We start from the raw sequence: 8,127 nt of genomic DNA, 5'->3' as shown, positions 1-8,127 counted from the left end.
AGAAGATTATCAGTAACCAGACAGTTTTTGGGTCCCATTGACTTCCATAGTAGGAAAAAAATATACTATGGAAGTCAATGGGACCCAAAAACTGTCTGGTTACATAATCTTCTAAATATCTTCCTTTCTGTTCAGCAGAAGAAAGAAATTCATACAGGTTTAAAACAACATGAGGGTGAGTATATGATGACAGAATTTTCATTTTAAAAGTGAACTACTCCTTTAACAGGTTAGAGCTTTCACACTGCACGCGGTTGCAGTCCGGCGATCCGTTCCAGGAGCGGTGCGTATACAGCAGTGCAGAGATCGTTTCCGCACCGAGTCTATTTCTGCTGTGCTACAAACGCTGAATTAAAGTGACAGCGCATGTTTCGTGGTCAAAATGAACACAGATTGACCTGAAAATGTAGTAATTTCATCATAAATGCGATTAATTAAATAAAATATAGCAATCTCACCATAAATGTATTTAATTTAATTCTACTATTTTTTACAGTCATCTTTTTTACTTTAAGACCGGGGTAAATCAAGGAAAACTACAATTTACCTCAACAAGGGACATAATGAACAACACTCGTCTCATTCGTGGAGGTGGAAAAACAATTTCTTTGTGACATGCAAGATTTATTGTATTAAAATTTAAATGCAAAAGAAAACACATGAGAGTCAGCTGTTTTTGTCAATTTAAAGTTTTAATTTAAAATGTTTGCGATTTTAATATAAGTACATGGTTAAATATCTGACCACTTGCTTGAGCAACTTAATATAAGTAGAAGTAATGCATGAATAATAGCCCTACGTTGTTTAAATTGTGTTTAAACGTGCATGCGTCCATTAAATAGTGTAACTTATGTGTACAAAGAGAATCGCAATGCTGACAAAACTTTTTTTTAATAAAAGTTGCTACATAACTTCTGGATTTGAAATAAAAATAGTAAGTATGTGTTTGTGGTACAGCCATGGATCAGTTATGCACTGCAAACGCAGCATATTGTCACAGTGTCTGGTTTATGTTCCTTGGGTCACCACTAGATGTCCTCCTTCCCCACGGTGTCCATCACACTCTTGAACTACATCCCCCATGATCCTTGTCTTTTCATTGCACTCAGCTGTCCCTTATCACTGATCATTGCACTCAGCCTGTTCCCCATTAGCATTGTCATTTCCCTGTGTATTTAACCCTGTCTGTTTTAGTATGTGTCACGGAGTCCTTCTGTCACGATCCACACAAGGAAACACAGGAGAAAATCCAAATGCAGTACGTATCTTTAATGAGGGAAATCCGTTACTCAAAATCCAGTCCAGGCAGAGGTCATAACCAGGGTAGCAATAAAACATAAACAAAACAACGGTCAAAAAACAGACTATAAACAGAACTCAGAAGTGGCGTGATAATTACAAGGACTCCGTGACACATACTAAAACAGACAGGGTTAAATACACAGGGAAATGACAATGCTAATGGGGAACAGGCTGAGTGCAATGATCAGTGATAAGGGACAGCTGAGTGCAATGAAGAAACAAGGATCATGGGGGATGTAGTTCAAGAGTGTGATGGACACCGTGGGGAAGGAGGACATCTAGTGGTGACCCAAGGAACATAAACCAGACACTGTGACAATATGTGAAAGCACTATAGCGTGCTGCTCCTGCACCGCAACACCCGCACACTCACTGCACACGGAGTATGTGTGAAACGGGCGTGACTTTTACATTCGGGTTGGAATATGCCTGCCATTAGCTAAATAAAAATGATTGATGCCTCCGCGCAGCGCGCACACGCAAAGCTGGGAATAGGGCGGAGCTAGGTGGATTGTGAATTAAACCAATAACGTTACCCGTTTTCTGAACAAGCGCGCTACATCACTGGTTTTGTTTTGAAGGAGAAAAAAACATACATTGCTGGACTCGGTCGAGACCAATGACGAAGTCCGAGACAAGTCCGAGTGCAAATACCAATGAGTCCAAGACAATAGAAAAACGTCCTACTGATTCATAGCATGCAGTTATTATAAAGTTTTACCAAACGGTAAAGGATTAAAGAAACATTACCATCCGTCTCTAAGAAAATGAAGACAAACTCACCTTCAAATGAATCCACATAGGAAACAATATATCCATGATTCAGAGACTCCAAGATCTTGATTTCCTTCCTGACTGTGAGAAGACTCTTTTTCTGAGAGGATTATTTTTTATTCTCGTTATATTTTTAGCAAAAGAATCACTTAAATTTAAAAAATGAAGCTTACATACACACATTGGAAAATTACATTTTAATAAACTAATTATTATGGCATATTAATAATTGTACTTACATCTCTGAAGTTGATCTCTTTGACCGCATAGGACTCTCCCTCTTTGTTGGTCAGAAACACTTTTCCCGAGACCCCTTGATCATATTCTTCCATTACAGTGTATCCATGTTTTTCTAACAGTCCTAAAATCAAAGTTTAGAATTAGAAACAAAATGTCCCTAAATATTTTTATTTTTAATCTTTATTTTAAGATTTTTAACGATAATTAATTTTTTTTTTTTTTTTACGATATGTTTGATTTTTTAACGATACCCAGCCCAAATTACCAGGGATTTTAAGGTATGTATTTTTTTTCTCAAGGTTGACTTTGCTGAATTGACTCTATGAACTTCAAATATGTGTGTAGCGCTGTCATTTTTTGTAATCATTTTAAATAATTTTGAAGAAAATATTTAAGCTCAGAAGAGAGAATCGCGATGCATTAAGGAATGTTAGCACTGAATTTTAGCTCATTAAATTAATGGCTCAATTGATATTAAATACACATACACAGGACTAAATGTAATATTCATTTACCTTTAAACATGATTGTTTTCAAGTAAATATAGTACAACACATGTTTACACTTAAAAAAATAAATTGTCATTTTCTGAGGGTGATTTGATGTTCAAAACTGCTAACACAAAACTGATGTTGCTCAAATTCATCATGAAATTAACTTACTGAATGAAGGAGGTTGTTCAATGCTATTAATTGATAATCCACTGGCAGCACTGGCATCAGGGAGTTTGCGATAGAGAGACATCTTTGGGGGGGAAATACGTCCTCTTTATAAAGAATCTGTGAAATTCACATATTGAATATTGTTGAATGAGCCCCTTTAGTGTTCAGCTCAACATATAATAAAACAAAATATTCCTCATGAATCTTAAATCTGTGGTAACTTGTTACTGAATTTCTGAGCATGAAACATTACAGTTTTTTAATTGCTTGCACAGTAAAAGTGTTACTTGAGGCTCACTCAGCGAAACCATTCACACATGTACCGAATCTTCAGACCAAGTCTGCAAAACTACAAGCACATTATACTGTACGCTTTACACTCAGCAATTGTAAAACAAAGTTTTAGCAAAATGCTCTACAGTATTTTATTTGCTTGTGTTTTTGCTGTGACTTTTCTGTAGCCTGTTTATTTATTTATTTATTTTTTATTTATTTATTTTCACCATTGTTGAGATTGATATGCTGATTTTTGATGTTTGTGTGAGACTCTAAAGGATGTTGTTTAATTTTTTGTGCATGATGCTTAAAAATCCATCATTATAACGGAGTGTTGTTGGAACTCTTGCTGTAGTTTCACAGTGGTGGTAAAGTCACATTAAAGTCTTTTAATAATGTAACACTGAGGGATTAAACACAGAGATCAGTGAATCAAGCGTGGTATAATGCTAGCATCTCTTTCTCTTCACTATCATTTACAGGATAAACATGAATGAACATCAGAAGGTATGTTGAAAGATTCAGAACAACTTACTGAGAAGTATCTGGTGTAATCGCTCAATCAGTGTGATCTGCAGAAATAAAACAGCTTGTAAACAATGTCACGTAACATTACATTCATTTTATTGAAGTCGTGTGGATTACTTTTATGATGATGGATCCGCTTTTTTTGGGCTTTCAAAATCTAAGGTACCATTTACTCCCATTATAAAGCTTGGAAGAGCAGTCCTAGTCCTAGTAAGCATTATGATTGTGTTTGGCTGAAAATGATTGTGTTTGTTTTCATTTTTGGGTGATCTAACCCTTTAAGATGTGTTTTACCTTTACACTGAATGGAACTGAATTGTATTCTCTTATTTATTTTTTTATTTTTTTAATTATTTGATATATAGTATTTAAAATAGTATGTCCATTTTGCACAAAGACACAAAAAATTATCAACAAATCGTTAGGTATATGAGACTATACACTTTAGTCTCAACAGACCAAAAAAGCTTTGTAAAGCAGAAGTTAAAATCACAAAATTAAAAAGAAATAATTACAAAAGCAGAGTATAAATCTCCTCCTTGAACTGCCACCTTACGGTGGTGGAGGGGTTTGAGTACCCGAATGAACCTAGGAGCTATGTTGTCTGGGGCTATATGCCCCTGGTAGGGTCCCCCAAGGCAAACAGGTCCTAGGCGACGGGTCAGACTAAGAGCGGTTCAAAACCCCTTATGATGCCCAAAAAAAGGAGGACCGTGACGTCGCCCGGTATGGCGCAGCCGGGGCCCCACCCTGGAGCCAGGCCCGGGGTTGGGGCTCGTATGCGAGCGCCTGGTGGTCGGGCCTCCCCCCATGGGGTCTGGCCGGGCTCAGCCCGAAGGAGTGACGTGGGGCCACCCTCCCGTGGACCCACCACCTGCAGGAGGGACCGTAAGAAGCCGGTGCTAAGTGGATCAGGCGGCAGTCGAAGGCGGGAGCCTAGACAACCCGATCCCTGGACGCGGAATCTAGCTCTAGGGACATGGAATGTCACCTCTCTGGCGGGGAAGGAGCCTGAGCTTGTGCGTGAGGTTCAGAGATTCCGACTAGAGATAGTTGGGATCACCTCTACGCACGGCTTGGGCTCTGGAACCACACTCCTCGAGAGAGGATGGACTCTTCACCACTCTGGAGTTGCCCATGGTGAGAGGCGGCGGGCTGGTGTGGGTTTGCTTATAGCCCCCCAGCTCAGCCGCCATGTGTTGGAGTTCACCCCGGTGAACGAGAGGGTCGCTTCCCTACGCCTTCGGGTCGGGGATAGGTCTCTCACTGTCGTTTGTGCTTACGGGCCGAACGGCAGTGTAGAGTACCCGGCCTTCTTGGAGTCTCTGGGAGGGGTGCTGGAAAGTGCTCCGACTGGGGACTCCGTCGTTTTACTGGGGGACTTCAACGCCCACGTGGGCAGCGACAGTGACACCTGGAGGGGCGTGATTGGGAGGAAGTTATTGGACTTCTGTGCTAGTTACAGCTTGTCCATAACGAACACCATGTTCAAGCATAAGGGTGTCCATCAGTGCACATGGCACCAGGACACCCTAGGCCGGAGGTCGATGATCGACTTTGTGGTCGTTTCATCCGACCTCCGGCCGTATGTCTTGGACACTCGGGTGAAGAGAGGGGCGGAGCTGTCAACTGATCACCACCTGGTGGTGAGTTGGATCCGATGGCGGGGGAGGAAGCTGGACAGACTCGGCAGACCCAAACGTACTGTGAGGGTCTGTTGGGAACGTTTAGCCGAATCTCCTGTCAGAGAGATCTTCAACTCCCACCTCCGGCAGAGCTTCGACCAGATCCCAAGGGAGTCTGGAGATATGGAGTCCGAGTGGACCATGTTCTCCACCTCCATTGTCAACGCGGCCACTCGGAGCTGTGGCCGTAAGGTCTCCGGTGCCTGTCGAGGCGGCAATCCCCGAACCCGGTGGTGGACACCGGAAGTGGACACCGGAAGTAAGGGATGCCGTCAAGCTGAAGAAGGAGTCCTATCGGGCCTGGCTGGCTTGTGGGACTCCTGAGGCAGCTGATGGGTACCGACGGGCCAAGCGGACTGCAGCCCGGGTGGTTGTGGAGGCAAAAACTCGGGCCTGGGAGGAGTTTGGTGAGGCCATGGAGAAGGACTATCGGTCGGCCTCGAAGAGATTCTGGCAAACCGTCCGGCGCCTCAGGAGGGGGAAGCAGTGCCTTACCAACGCTGTTTACAGTGGAGGTGGGCAGCTGTTGACCTCGACTGGGGATATCGCCGGACGGTGGAAGGAATACTTCGAGGATCTCCTCAATCCCGCCGTCACGTCTTCCATTGAGGAAGCAGAGGCTGAGGGCTCGGAGGCGGACTCGTCCATCACCCAAGCTGAAGTCACCGAGGTAGTCAAGAAACTCCTCGGTGGCAAGGCACCGGGTGTGGATGAGATCCGCCCTGAGTACCTCAAGTCTCTGGATGTTGTGGGGCTGTCTTGGCTGACACGCCTCTGCAACATCGCGTGGCGGTTGGGGACAGTACCTTTGGACTGGCAGACCGGGGTGGTGGTCCCTCTTTTCAAGAAGGGGGATCGGAGGGTGTGCTCCAACTATAGGGGGATCACACTTCTCAGCCTCCCTGGGAAAGTCTATGCCAGGGTACTGGAGAGGAGAATCCGGCCGATAGTAGAACCTCGGATTCAGGAGGAACAGTGTGGTTTTCGTCCCGGTCGTGGAACACTGGACCAGCTCTATACCCTCTACAGGGTGCTGGAGGGCTCATGGGAGTTTGCCCAACCAATCTACATGTGTTTTGTGGATTTGGAGAAGGCATTCGACTGTGTCCCTCGCGGCGGCCTGTGGAGGGTGCTCCGGGAGTATGGGGTCCGGGGCCCTTTGCTAAGGGCTATCCGGTCCCTGTACGACCGGAGCAGGAGCTTGGTTCGTATTGCCAGCAGTAAGTCAGACTTGTTCCCGGTGCGTGTTGGACTCCGGCAGGGCTGCCCTTTGTCGCCGGTTCTGTTCATAATTTTTATGGACAGAATTTCTAGGCGCAGCCAGGGGCCGGAGGGGGTCGGGTTTGGGGACCACACGATTTCATCTCTGCTCTTTGCGGATGATGTTGTCGTGTTGGCCTCATCAGACCAGGACCTCCAGCATGCACTGGGACGGTTTGCAGCCGAGTGTGAAGCGGCTGGGATGAAAATCAGCACCTCCAAGTCCGAGGCCATGGTTCTCAGTCGGAAAAGGGTGGCTTGCTCGCTTCAGGTTGGTGGAGAGCTCCTGCCTCAAGTGGAGGAGTTCAAGTATCTTGGGGTCTTGTTCACGAGTGAGGGAAGGATGGAACGGGAGATTGACAGGCGGATCGGTGCAGCTTCTGCAGTAATGCGGTCCCTGTACCGGTCTGTCGTGGTAAAGAAGGAGCTGAGCTGCAAGGCGAAGCTCTCGATTTACCAGTCAATCTACGTTCCTACTCTCACCTATGGTCATGAGCTGTGGGTCATGACCGAAAGGACAAGATCCCGGATACAAGCGGCCGAAATGAGCTTTCTCCGCAGGGTGGCTGGGCGATCCCTTAGAGATAGGGTGAGAAGCTCGGTCACTCGGGAGGAGCTCAGAGTAGAGCCGCTGCTCCTCCACATCGAGAGGGGTCAGTTGAGGTGGCTCGGGCATCTTTTCCGGATGCCTCCTGGACGCCTTCCCGGGAAGGTGTTCCGGGCATGTCCCACCGGGAGGAGACCCCGGGGAAGACCTAGGACACGCTGGAGAGACTATGTCTCCCGGCTGGCCTGGGAACGCCTCGGTGTCCCCCCGGAAGAGCTGGAGGAAGTGTCTAGGGAGAGGGAAGTCTGGGCATCCCTGCTTAGACTGCTGCCCCCGCGACCCGGCCCCGGATAAGCGGTAGAAGATGGATGGATGGATGGATGGATGGATGGATGGAGTATAAATCTGAGCTTAGTAATTGACAGTATATTAGCCTACATTTGATTTACCCCATTACAATAGTCCCTTTACAGTTGTTGCTATCATTAAAATACACTTCTAGGTTTCAAATTCTAAATAAGGCACATCTAATGTCCAAATAACAAATATTTTAGTATATATAATGTACTTTATTATGTCTTTCAATTCAAACACATTTAACACAATTATACAAATTGACAGTTCCTTTAAAGACATAATATTTTCCCCCAATAAATATTCCTTATTTTTCCTTCTACATTTTTTTCTTTTGTGATAATACCCACCAACACACAGCCTAAAACACACACATGATTAGAACAATAACCAAAAAGTACATAGTTAGACACTTGTACATATGATTTAAGGGGGGAAAGACAAAAACAATAAATAAATAAATAAATAAATAAATAAATAAATAAATAAATAGTAATAA

The sequence above is a fragment of the Scardinius erythrophthalmus genome, assembly GCF_964197995.2.
Source record: "Scardinius erythrophthalmus genome assembly, chromosome: 2".
NCBI classification, from domain to species: Eukaryota; Metazoa; Chordata; class Actinopteri; order Cypriniformes; family Leuciscidae; genus Scardinius; species Scardinius erythrophthalmus.
Note: the sequence above shows the minus strand (reverse complement) of the source record.